We start from the raw sequence: 13383 nt of genomic DNA on the forward strand, positions 1-13383 counted from the left end.
GGGGATAATCATCACCACAGCAGAGGCACACAGCCAGCAAGGTGGACTCTGAGGTTCTGTTACCCCATCCTAAATGCATAGCCCCCAAATAAATCTCCTGAGAGGTCCTCAACCCGCCAGCTAGATGGGAGAGACCCAACTTCCTAAAGTCAGAGTGGTATCTAACCCAATCCACACCCCACTCTTTAAGGGGAGCCATCTCTTCCCCATTACTGCTGCACGTTCTTACACTTGGGCCAATCATTCCCCTTAAACCACCAAGGACTGTCTTCCTCCTGTAGAACTGGAAGGGCAGGTAGCTGACTGACATTGTTGGACAGGTGACTGGGAGATTTTTATAGTTGGCAACTGAATACAAGAGCATCAACAGTCTGAAAGCATGGTGTTCACAGGTCAAATTAACCATGAGCCTGCAGAGTGAAACTCTTACCCCCAAGAAGGAATCAAAGAGAAACCTGGAATCTAATATCCTGTATTTTATTTTGGGAGCAAAAATTTAAAATGACTTTATTGAACTTTCTCAAGTTGCCTCAAAACCTTTTTGATCTAGTACAACAGTGCTGGACTGGAATGCTAGTTGGAGGAGACAGGGGCAGAAGGATCATAAGTTCAAGGCTAGCCTAGGCTACACAGCAAGACCCCATGTCAAAAAACACCAATAATCAACCTTATTTCTTATTTTTACCAACTTGCCTTTAGGACAGAATCCTTAAGAAGTATTAAACATGGCAGAACTATGTAGATGCATACATCTCCTGCCAAGAATATACAAATCCAACCCCAATTACTCACCAAGCAAGAAGCAAGCAAGCTTATCAGAGCATGATCTTTACATAGCTAAATGGTACTTGTTGGAATGTGTGATTGACATTTCACTGGGGGTGGGTCTTCAGAATCATTGTTTGGTTATAGCCACTAAGCAGCAAAAGTTACAAGAATCATCTTGCCTTAAATCTGTTGAAATCAACATTGCTTCCTGAGGGTCACTGTGGCTCCGGAAACCTAAATGGCACCTGTTAAAGCCAGCAATTCTGTGTCTCTGTGAGGTTCTGTTATTTTACTCTTGACTTACCATTAATACCCATGGCACATGTGTAGAGGTTAGAGGACAACTTTGTGGAGTTGGTTCTTCCTCCAACTTTTACGTAAGTTCTAGGGATCAAGCTCAGGTCATCAGGTTGTGCAGTAAGCACTTTTATCTGCTGAGCCACCTCACCAGCCCTGTCCATGTGTTTTTAATAAGCAATATTTATTCTATCCTCAGAAGCAATGACCTGTGAGGGGCTGGAAAAAAACAGTGCATCAACCCTTTGCCGGAGGTGAGGATGCAGCGCTGTTCAGTGCGATGAACTGATTTGAACGTAACCCCTGACAGGTTCAGGGCCAGCCCTGGGCTCCTAGAGGCTAACAAGACATCAAAGATTCAGTGAGGGATGGAGGAGGGAGACTCCGCTCCCTGAATTCCACAGTTCTAGGAGATGAAGTACCACAGAAATTTACTGGAACTCATAAACAATGAAGTACTTGTCTGATTCTAGGATTGTAGTGGTCTTCCTGGTTGTCACCTTGACTATATCTGGAATGAACCACAATCCAGAACTGGAAGGTTCACCAGTGATCCTGATCTTGAGGCTGGGAAACACAAGTTTCTGACCTGGATCTTGGCATGGAGATATTGAGGCATAGTGGCTATGAATCCCAGGACACTAAGGCAAGATCTCTGAGTTTAAGGTCATCTGGAACAAAGCAAGTCCCAGATCCAGGCGTGGTGGTACACACCTTTAATCTGGGACACACCTTCTGTTGGAGACCTACATAAGGACATTGGAAAGAGGAAGGCTCTCTCTTTTTCGCCTGCTTGCCTTGTGGGACTGATCATCTGCTAGATCCTTGGACTTCTATTCACAGCTGCTGCTGACCATTGTTTGGGAGTTTGATTACAGACTGTAAGTCACCAACAAATACCTTACTATATAGAGACTACCATAAGTTCTGTGACCTTAACAGAGAACCTGACTAATACACGGATCCCTCATGGTTTCAAACAAGAAGTGGGAAAGAGTTCACCTAGACACTCACCATGCAGACAACCTGGGGCAGCTGTGTACAGCCCTTGGAGCAGAGAAGTACCCCATGTATATCCGTGTCCTGACAGTAAGTCCATCTCACCAGAACCAACAGCAGTGGGCAGCAGCCCTGCCTTGCATTTCCAGAGGAGCTCGGAAGGAACTGCTTGCTGACAGGGATCTGAGCTGCATCCTGGGTGCATGGGACAATTCTCTGTTCAGTAGGAGGGGCAGTGAGAGGCCCTCGTGGTGTACTCTGAGTGAGATGGTGCACACCAGCGCTTGGGAGATAGAGGCAGGAGGAGCTCAAGGTCATCTTCTCCGGCAACAGCTTGAGTCTGAGGTCAGTCTGAGCTACTCGAGACCCAGTCTCAAAATAAATTGCTATTTCAGAACAAAAAAGACAAACTGACAAAACATGTTTTTACTGGGCCAGATTAATTCATCCCAATTTAGAGAGGCCAAGCTATGTCCCTCCAGGTCCTATGACCTTTTTATAACCACTGGACACACCTGGCACCTGAGCCTCAGGCAGGAAAGTATCAAACACAGAACACAGGACTCTCCCTAGATTCAGGGCGTGGCCCAGCAGGCCTTTCTTCTGAGTACAACAATAACAGAACACTTATTGGAAGGGTACTATGTGAAAACCACTTCCCCAAGGGTTGCCAGGATCTGCAATTTCTCTGGCACCTCCTCCTCAATCCTCCATGAAGACAGGAACTCTGAGAAACTTTACCCTGCTGCCAAGAATCCCTTTCAACTCATAGTCAGCCATACCACTGGCCAACAAGCCAAACCATCCATCCCAGTGTCCTCACTAGTTCTGCTAATGCTTCCCCTAACAGCTTCAGCAGAGGGAAGTACAGCTAATGAACGGCAAGTTACTAGGACATGGGTCAGTGTGGACGCCTGGGTTTAACCAGGTACCAGAGCCCAGCTCAGCTCTCCTGCTTCACAGGTGCCACAGCCACCATAAGGTTCCAGGCTATTCTTTGGTTTACCACAAACAAAAAGATATGATCACCAACTGGCACAGGGAAAAGGGCTCAGATGGCAAAGTGATAGTTTACCTCACAAGCACAAGGACCTGAATTCAAATCCCACCATAAAACCCAGAGCCTACCACAGAATGCCCAGCATGGAAGTCTGTGCTTATATCTTGAGAGCTAGGGAAGCAGACTGGCAGAACCTTGGACTCACAGGAACACATGCATACAAGGGCATGGACACACATGGACACATACATTCCAAACTTCGGCAGCAGGAACAGAATACGGGCCTCTAGCTGCTTAGCCACAGCACTGCCCCAAGTCAGATGAAGGCTCAAGGAAGCTCTCTGCTCAGCCCACAGGCTGAGTGGCTGCACACTGATCCCGGGGAGGGTCCCAGGTTGCCCCAGCTCAACTCCTAGAAAAAGGGAGCAAACCCCGCACTATAGCTGCCACACCTGAGCAGACAGCAGCAGGGAAGGGCAGAGAATGAAGCTGGCCTAGCTGTGGCACTCCATGGTCCCCACCCTGTGCAGGCCTCTAGTGGAAGCTAGTGTGGCCAGCACAGTAAAGCCCCTGCCAGCCAAGGCTCATCTCAAAAGGGGGAAAAGGATAGCTCACCCTGTAGACCAAAAGGCCGGGATACCCTCCACTCAATGAAGTTCTCAAACGTCATTTCAGCCAGGGTCCCGCCCCTTCTAATCAGCTAAACTGTCCAAGATTCATTCAAGAGCATCAATGTTTCTACCTTCTGAGAAAAGGACAACTGTACTCACAGCTGGATACAGTCTTAGCAGATAGAACAACACTGCCACTGTTGCACTGAGGATGCAGCTCAGTTGATAGTGTTTTCAGGGCTTGATTCCCCAGCACAGCATCAAACCAGATGTGGCAGAGCACACTTGCAATCCTGGCACCCAGGAGGAGGAGGCAGGAAGATGAGAAGCTGGAGACTAGTGTGTGCTGAGTTCATTAGTTACATGAGACCACTTCAAGTTTAAAAAAATAAAAAAGTATATTGCTTTCATAGATGGCTCTGCACATCCTTAGGATACTCAGGAAAACTGAGGCAGGCCCAGGAAAGCTGCTCACACTGTTAGCAGCCCCTGGACACTGACTGCCCCACAGGCTCCGAAATGGCCACTACTGTGAGCCTGCACTGACACCACTGTAAGGCACCAGCAGCTAGAAGGCCACTGAAGTCCTCAACTGTGGGTGGGACAGAGCCCAAACGCCCATGGGAATTTCTGAGTGCATGCCCCAGAGCCCTGAGTAAGCAGTCACTACTAAGCTAGTCCTGGGACATCATCCATCCTGTGACCTGTCATGAGTCTGGACTGTAAACGGGAAGCCGGTCCTTCACTCCCATCCTCTAACCCATGTCCCCAGCAGCGCCACTTCCAACAATCTGCCCCCATTCGCTGGATTCTGCGGCACGTGGCAGCAATGCCTTTGACAGCCAAGACTAAACTGACCAGGAAGCACAGTTAGAAAGTTTACTCTTTCACAATGAAAGAATCCCAACAGCAACACCAAGCTGCCGTCTACCACCAGGGCCTGAGATGACAGACCTGAGCCTGGTCCAGAGGAGCCCACGGCCAATTCCAGACAAAGGCAAGCGTGCTCCTGGGTATCTGACAGACTCTTCCCAGTAATGCTGCAGGGTGAACTCCCCATTCATGGGTACAGAAACTGAGGCTCTGGTGAGAAAGCCTTGGACACCACAGCCATGGACACACACATCCTACAGTGTGAGATAAAAGTGCAGGAACCAGGGCCCAGGATCAGTCATTGTACTGGATTTGCTTTCGCAACAACACATGATGTCTCAGGAGTCATCTGCTATGGAGACAGGTTTCAGGGAAGCCTAATTCATGAGCATCAGCATCAGACAAGGAGTCATGAAGCCTGATGTCAACTCCACAGAACTAGACATAAGCCAGGGGCAGCAGCAACAGTTTCCAGCTTCCCTGAGGTCAGGTCAGGTCATCAGAAGAATGAGTGCCAAGTGAGAGGGACCCTTAGCCGCCCACCTCACAGATGTTTGTTTCTCCTCAGCAAGCCTGAGTGTGGACCACGGTCACTTGTGAGATGGGGATGAAGCCTCCTGAAGGAGGAAGGACACAGAAAAAGCCTAGGTTCAGAGTAGCATCGCACAAACTTCAGGCTTCTTGGCTGTCAGGCACTATACTCAGTGGGTCTTCTTGACCAGGGAGAGTGCCCACCAGAGCCAACCTGGCCCCGTGCAAGAGTCACACATTGACAACCAACATGAAGCCACCAGGAACTGCAAACATTGAGTAGAATCTTGAACTGCTCACAGCTGGAGAGGCCTGGGCACTCGAGGCGTGGCAAAGGCGCAGCTCTTAGGTCTGAAAGTTACTTTTAATTCCTCAGGGATTTTACTGCATTAGCCAGTATCACCTCAGCACAGCAGATCTGAGATCTGGTCTTCCCGGTTTAGGTGGTTTGTGTCCTCCACAGATGACATCATCAAACTGAATTCAGGGAGTGGGAGCAACTGTTGTGTTTGAACTAAAAATGAGTCCCCAGCTTCACGAGGACACACCCATGTCTTCTTTTGCCTCAAGTTTTCCAAATAGCACACACAGCTGAAGAGCTGAGCTCTACTGACCCATCTTCAGAGACAAAGCAGCTGAGCCAGTGCCAGGAGCCCCTGCCAGCCCTGTGCAGAGGCCAGACTCACCTGAGTCTCAGAGTGCACCGTGGTAAAAAGCCAGGCAGGCGGATGCCTGGACAAGGCAGGAAGCCACTCCTTGGCAGGAAATCGAGTTCAAACATAACTAAGAGACCAGGTGAATAAAAGCTGCTCCTGGAATCACAGCCACTGAAAATGATCCCTGAGCCCACGGGGAGAGCAAAGCAAGTGTAGAGAGAGATACTTAAATGCAGATCTAACATAACACAGCGACACTTCCACACAGAGCTGAGAGTGCAAACCTCGTAGCTGAGCTGCCATTTATATCTTTGCATGAACACTTCACAGTAGAAAACTGGAAATGAGGGTGGGGGTGGGGCAGGCTGTCCAGAAGGGACAGGAGAGAAGTTCTGGGTCGACAGTACACTTCACACCCTAACTGAAGCACAGGTTACACGAATGTCAAAACTCACCGGATGAACAACACACTTAAGATGCCTGCATTTCATTCTAGAGATTTCACCTCAGGTAACAGGAAGTGCTCAGTCATGAAAAGCAAGGGTTCTGCACTTTACTGTTTATGTTAAATATGGTTAGAAACACAGCCAGCGCTGCCATAATGGTGCACACGCACAATCCTGGAACTCATGAGACTGAACCAGGAGGGGCTGTCATGGGTTCAAGGCCCATCCAAATGGTGAGCGCCATACTTGGAAAGGCCCCAAATCCCAACCGATTTCCAAAGTTCAGCGCTGGGCTCACTGTGTCCCACTACTCTCCAAGCACCCACAATGCAGGAAGCTCTAGTCTGAAACAATCAGACCTCCAAGGGCAGAGTCCCAAGGATTTCTATGAGATCTAAAGCTCTGCGGCCTGAGGACGGAGTAAAGGACTCTGCCCTTGGAGGTCTGGAACGCTAGAGGTTCCCAAACAACTCAGCAATCCATCAATGGCTCCATCAAGCAGACCTGTAGACTGTAACCCCCACGTCATCATTAAAACTGTCTGTAGGAGCTGATGGAATGGCTCACGGGGTAAAGTACCTAAGGTGCAGACGTGAGGATGTGAGTCTGATCTCTAGGCCACATTGAAATCGGGGCAAGGTGGTTCATGTTTGTGATCCCAGCCCTGGAGATGGGTCACAAGGACCCCCGAGTCCCTCTGGCCAGCCAGCATAGCTGAAAATAACAGGGAAAGACACCAACAGTGAGACCGGACGCTGACCTCTGGCCTTCACATGCACATGTGCACCAACACACAGCTCGAAGCTCAGGTTCTCTGTAAGACACTCCACATAGCTGTGGCTCCTTTATTAGTTTGTCTAGTTTTTTTTTTTTTTTTTTTTTTTTTTTTTAGCTTTACGTTTCCCAGAAAGAATGGTTAGATTCAGTTTTTAGCTGAGGCCGGCAGAGACCAGAGACTGCAAGGAAAACTGGCTTCAGGGCTGCTGCAGGAAGGTGGAGCTTTGGTATGCCCCACCCCCTCCTTAGCCTGTCACACTCACTCACTCACATACACATACACATAAATGCACACACCCCGTGCCCTAAGCTTTGCCTCCATGATGCAGTCAGTACAAGGTAAGACTGAGCCCAGCCTCTCCCCACCTGCCAGCCTCAGTGTTCCCTCAGGACTCAACACCCCCTCTGCCCCAGGCTTATTCTAGAAAGAACCAGGAGCTGTGATGCCAAGCTGAAAGGATGGATTTAGAAAGCGCCACTGAACCAGACGTACGGCAGCCACCAGACAGCGCCCGGATTTAACTGCCCTAAAATTAGTTGCAAAGCAGTTACGGGGACCGAGTGATTGCGTCAGAGCCCCTGGCTGGCCAGCTGCCAGCATGAAACACACCCACTGCTTTCTCTAGCATGGAAACAATATTTTGGCACACAGCCAGTTTCCGAGCCTGTCAAATGCAAGCTTCGCAGTTAACGTTTTCTAATTCACTGACAAGGTGGACACAGTCTATCCGCGCTGCATCTGCGAGGGTGTTATTTTCTTTGTTGAAAGCATTTATTCTTCGGGTGAGTAGAGAACTGTGGATGAATCCTTTTAAATATTTAAATGCCTGGAATGTATTTAGGGCTTCACATTCAGCTGGCTTCAACAAAGATTATGCAAATGTAGCAAAGGAGAAATGAGAAACAAGACCGTTCCCCTCTTACAGTTCTTTTAATCTTGGCAGAGATTTTCAGAGCTAAAGAAATGGCCTCTGAAGGACCAGCAACTCCCAGGCTGAGCTGCCATCACACAGGCACCCAGCATCCTCACTGAGCAATGCAGCTCAACCCCAGGCCTTCCTTGGCACCCCACTCTGGGGGACAGTGAGCTAGCTGCTTCCACTACTCCCCTCGGCCCCACCTTTATCGCTCCCTTTCTTCTTCCTTCCCTTCTGTTCATCTCTCTTCCCATGACATACTGAGAGGCTGCCTGACGTAAGGCAGCTACAGTGCTCAGGACGACACAGCACCACGGCTGGACCCAAGAGACCCAGGTTTGAAATGTTACAACACACAAGATCCAGGAAGAGCACACTTTTCATTAAACCACTTTGTCTTTCATGGGAAACAATCGCACTGGCCTCACAGAATTCCTACGTAGGAGCTGAAGACACAGCTCAGTTGATAGCAAGCTTGCCACGTAAGCATGAGGCCAGAGTCACCCTGTCACCCCAACACACATAAAGTAAACCTTCCTCAGTGGTGTGTGCTTGTGATCCCAGAGTAGGGGATGTGGTGACAGGTAAGTCCCTGGAGAAGACTCTGGTCAGCCAGCCTAGCTGAATCAAGTCCCAAGCCAACGAAAAATCCTGTCCCAAAACACCAAGGTGAATGGTATTTGTGGAAGGCTGTCCTCTGGCCTCCACAGGCATGTGCACACAGATGCTCCCACATAAGACAGGAGGGGCCTAGCAGGAAAAAGCACACACGGCTGTCTGAAACTGGCCTTGGTTCTCACCCCGTTCTTTATCTCTTTATGTCAAACACAGCAGTCTCTTTCATTCCTGCCCATCAGAACTTTCAAATTACAAGTCAGGCCTGTGATTCATAGAGAAGGCCTTAGAATGGACCCTAAATAAAACTGGGTAGTCAATTGGGTGCCCCTCCTATTTCTTTTCCATGGTTGGTCCTTCAGCCACCTTTGCTCATTGCATGGAGACAGGACTGTGATTCTCAGATCCCACACAACAGTACCTACAACTCTGCTGGGGTTTCAGCATAAGACTCCTGTTAGGCTCTAACTGCAGCTGCAAGGCTGGGGGTGTAGCCCATGGGTGCAGTGCCTGCCTAACATGCAGGAAGGCCTGGGTTGCAGCTCCAGCACTGCATAACCCTGGTGCAGTAGAGCATGTCTGTGATCCCAACATTCAGGAGGATCCAAGGTTGAAGGCAGCAGAGTGGGTTCAAGACCAACCTGGACTCTATGAGACTCACATAAACCAGATCTGTAGTTATGCAGTGCCTGTCATGTCTAAGTCATTAGTAATGTTCTTATGGACCTTGCCAGTCTCCAGAGAAAAACACATAAGCAAGGGAGCATGGCCTGTAGTGTCAAGGTTTGAACAGGAAAGGACAACAGAGTACTAGAAACTCAGAGTGCATTTCCCTCCAGGAATCTGGATCAAGTAGCCCAAGCCAAGGCTTCCAAGAGAACTTCGCCTTCCCCTCAGCCTCCAACAGGGCTAGGTCCACCCTGGGAGACCACACTGATACTGACATAGGGAGAAGCAGCCCACCAGCTGACAGGAGGTGGCAAGTGTGGCGCCTTCCCAAAACCTCAGTACCATGGGCACATCAGCAGTCTCCTAGGTCCAGGTCTGGCAAAGCCCTGGAAACCCTCTTCAGGAACTCCTGCCTCATAGCTCGGTGGCAGCCACTTGGTGTGACCCTGGGAAAGATGCTGGAGGAAGTAGAAAGGCCACTTAGGATGAGTCACAATGGAATCTATAACTTACTTCAACAAAAATCAAGGCACAGAGAGTTCCTTCACGTCCAAACCCACAACTACAATCTTTTAACCACAATGGTCAGGAACCAATCCTGTGGCACAAACTTCTGAAGCCCAGAGAGCACAGCAGGGAGGTCCCTGCCCACAGGATAAAGATGCTCTAGGGAGGAGACACAAGAGGCTAGTGCAGATGAATGATGCCCAGCAGCACACTGGGAGAGGTGCAGGCTGGAGCTGGGCCCTGCTGAGGACCTTGTGGGAGCACAGCAGGTAGCTGGAAACCATCTTTCTATACTTAGCCTCCTGTAGCCTAAAGGCTGTCAGCCTGGTTCCTGAATTTGTTCCTACAGCCAAAGTTAGGGGAGAATAGGCTTATGTGGCCCCGTTTGAGGACACAGTCATCATGGCAGTGGGGACATGCAGCAGTGGTTCTCTCACATCTCTGTGGGCTCAGGAAACAGCTCAGGCTGGTACTAAGCACCAAACTGAAACTGTTAGCGTGGAGAAAGGGCAGTTGGGCATGTAAAACCTTATGCACACTCTATAATCTGTTGTGCAGGTTGCCACAGACTTCTGAGGGGTCTGGAAGGCCTGCTGTATGGTCAGCACAGTGTTGCCTTCTCTGTGCTCCAGGGCATGTTTCGAGTTTGGTGCTGTGGAACTGTGAATTCGAGTGGTTTGCAATAGCTTATTGTCATGGTTATAAGCCATAAGGCCAGGTCCCAGTAACCTACTTCAGGCTCCATTTCCTAAAGGTTCTCAAAGCATCTGGGGGCCAAAAATTCAAACATGAGCCTGCAGGGACACTTCACACTTGAGCGATAACAGTGAAACACAGGGTCTCCTTGATGAGCTAGGGACAGTATGTGCCACCAACCAGTCCCGTCCTGTCACACAGAATGCCTCTGTGAGGCTGCACTCTTCACATGCTTCCGGCGAATATCATGTCACAGACAGGTAGCATGTCATATCCCTCCAAATTCTGTGCAGAAGAAGGTGTAATGCTGTGGGGCTTTCTCTGCAGCCAAGATAAATTTAAGCACCCCCATTCCCACAGCCAACCAAGACCTCTACAAGTAGTCCCAAGGGACCAGGGCAAGGCCACCAGGAAAGACAACAGATACACACAGATACAATGGATAAACACAGAGCCCACAGAGAGTGGGGTAGCCTGGGCTCCTGGAAACCTGTCTCCACACAGCAGAGCGTTCCACCGGAGGATGGGGAGCCGTGGTGTAGGAGAAAACACTTCCATATCTATCACTTCAAGAACACCTATCTTAAAATTCATACTTGTGCTTACTTCTTATGATGGTCAGGACATCTTGGCATGATAAAGCACATGGCAGATCTAAGACACAGAACACGCAAGCATGCATAGATTTCTTTTTTGAGGCAGGGTCTTACTGTGTAGCCCTGGCTGGCCTGAAATGTGTAGACTAGTCTGGCCTTGAACTCAAAGAAATTCACCAGTTTCTGCCCCTCTTGGTGCTGGGGTTAAAAGGAAGACTCATTGTGCCCAACAACACACCTGTACACATACAGAAACATGTATTCACACGTGTGTATACACATACATAGGCATTCAGAGAGCTGGCTGTACAGTAGAACGAGCCTGCAGACCCTTCTACAAAACAGCCATTGTTCACTGGCTTAAGGCGTTAGACATTTGAAACAGTAGTATTTCACCAGATGAATGACCAAAACTGTAATTCCTAAAATCCCTTATTAGACAGTTCAACACAAAGAGGAAACAGCCCAGAGCCGTCCCAGAACCACAGGAATCGAATTTAAAACACCCCAGAGCACAGAGAAGGCAGAACTGTGCTGGTGACATGCACCAGACACTCCACACCTCCCGGAAGTCTGTGGGAACACACACAACAGGTCTCTGGGTATGCGTGTTTTACACGCCCAAGAGCCCATGTGCTTAAGGGCGCTGTGCCCATGTTCCAAGGTGACAACTTCAAACACTGGCCCTTTGCTCTGGCTGTCAGTAGAGGAGTGGTTGCAGTGCTGGTGCGTCCCTGTGAAGCCAGCGCTGAGGCACCAGGGGAAACCGGCCGGGCTGGCTTAAGGAGACCCTGGCCCCAAAGCACCCAGCAGAAAAGGTGCAACTCCTGACTGCACATGGACTCACCTAACTGGCAAGGGCCTTACCTGGGTGTGTCTGTGAGGTCAATTCCAGGGCATCAGCTGGGTAGGGAAGACCTGTCACAAGCGTGGGTGGCAGCCTTCCACGGACGAGGGCTGGGATGGAATATGAGGGAAGTAGGAGAAGAGTCTGCTCCACATTGGGCTCCCTTCACTTTTTGCTTCCTGCCCACTGCGATGTGAGCTGCTGGGCAGTGCCTTCCCTGCCGTGACAGCCTTAGCAATGGAAAGCTAACTAATTCCCCTACTTAGGACTTCTGACTTCACCACGAATAAAAGGGACATTCCTCAGAGGAGGTGGCACACACATCAAGTGGGAACCATGTGGACAGAGTTCCAGATGCCCGTATGGCTGAAGATAACAGCACACAGGAAGCGATGAGAACTGGAATGGTTAATGTTCTCAATGAGGTCTAGAGTCCTGGCCTTCACACTCACACTGCATCAAAAGAACAAAGTGGGCTCAACACCAGTTCTCTTTCCGACTAGATACAATGTGACCAGCGGCCTTGCACTCCGGCTCTGCCTGTCCCCAAGCTCACTGTGAACCCCAACACCCCCTCCCTCCCCAAGCTGCTTTTATTACAGCAATCAATGTAACTGACTGAGCATGCACTAAACAGGGAGGACACCAGGAGAACACCGGCTCTTCCCTAACTGCGGGGATAGAGACCATGCAAGCCTGAGGGCGAGAGCAGCGTCCTGCACTAGTCCATCTCCTCGCACTTTCTGCGAGTCCTCAGAGAGCCACAGGGTCCCCTAACTGGTCAGAGCCAGTCAGTCATTAAGTAAAGATTTCCTAATCACTAACTACATGCAAAGCAGGTCTAACTAGGGACACTCTAAAACACAGACTCACTTCTGACTTAGAAAACCTCAGTCAGTAGAACCCGTAAAGCAAGTTAGGTGCCATCTTTCATAATGGGCTGTGAGAAGGGAGAGGCTCCACCAGTTATGAGGACCAAGTACTTCCCATGCACGAGTGCTGGGTTGTGAGATCATGACTCCTCGGACCCACCCAAAGGAAGCCCCCATGGCTAAGGACCACACACTGGGTGCCTAGGGAATTTATCAATCCCACCAGGGGTGCAGGAAGCAGTACAGAGGGTCAGCTAAGGCAGCACATTCTTTCCCTGACATGATTAGAGGAGGGTGCAGTTCATGCATGACCCATGTGTGAAGCACAGAGAACGGCACCAAGGAGTTAGTTCTTCCCTTCCACATGGGGCCAGGGTTCAAACTCAGGAGTCAGACGTGGTGGCCAGTGTGTTTCCCCACCCCAGCCTGAGGCCAGCTCTCCTTTGAGAGGCATGGCTAAGGTGTTAACAACCAATTCCGAAACAAAGGAACTAGTAACAAGGACGGGCAGCACAGTGACTCTAACGGCTCTGGACTGAGGGAAGCTCACCAAGACAGCAGCAGGACCAGCCATAGACACAAAGCACGGCAAGGCCCTTGGAGTCCCCTTCCTCCTCTGTGTGTTCACGTCAGCCAGAAGGAGCTCTGCTCACTGGGCCCCACTTTGACAACTTTGAAGCAGAGATGAAGGGCTCCCTAGAGCACT

Source organism: Micromys minutus (assembly GCF_963924665.1).
Source record: "Micromys minutus genome assembly, chromosome: 24".
In the NCBI taxonomy this organism is placed as follows: domain Eukaryota; kingdom Metazoa; phylum Chordata; class Mammalia; order Rodentia; family Muridae; genus Micromys; species Micromys minutus.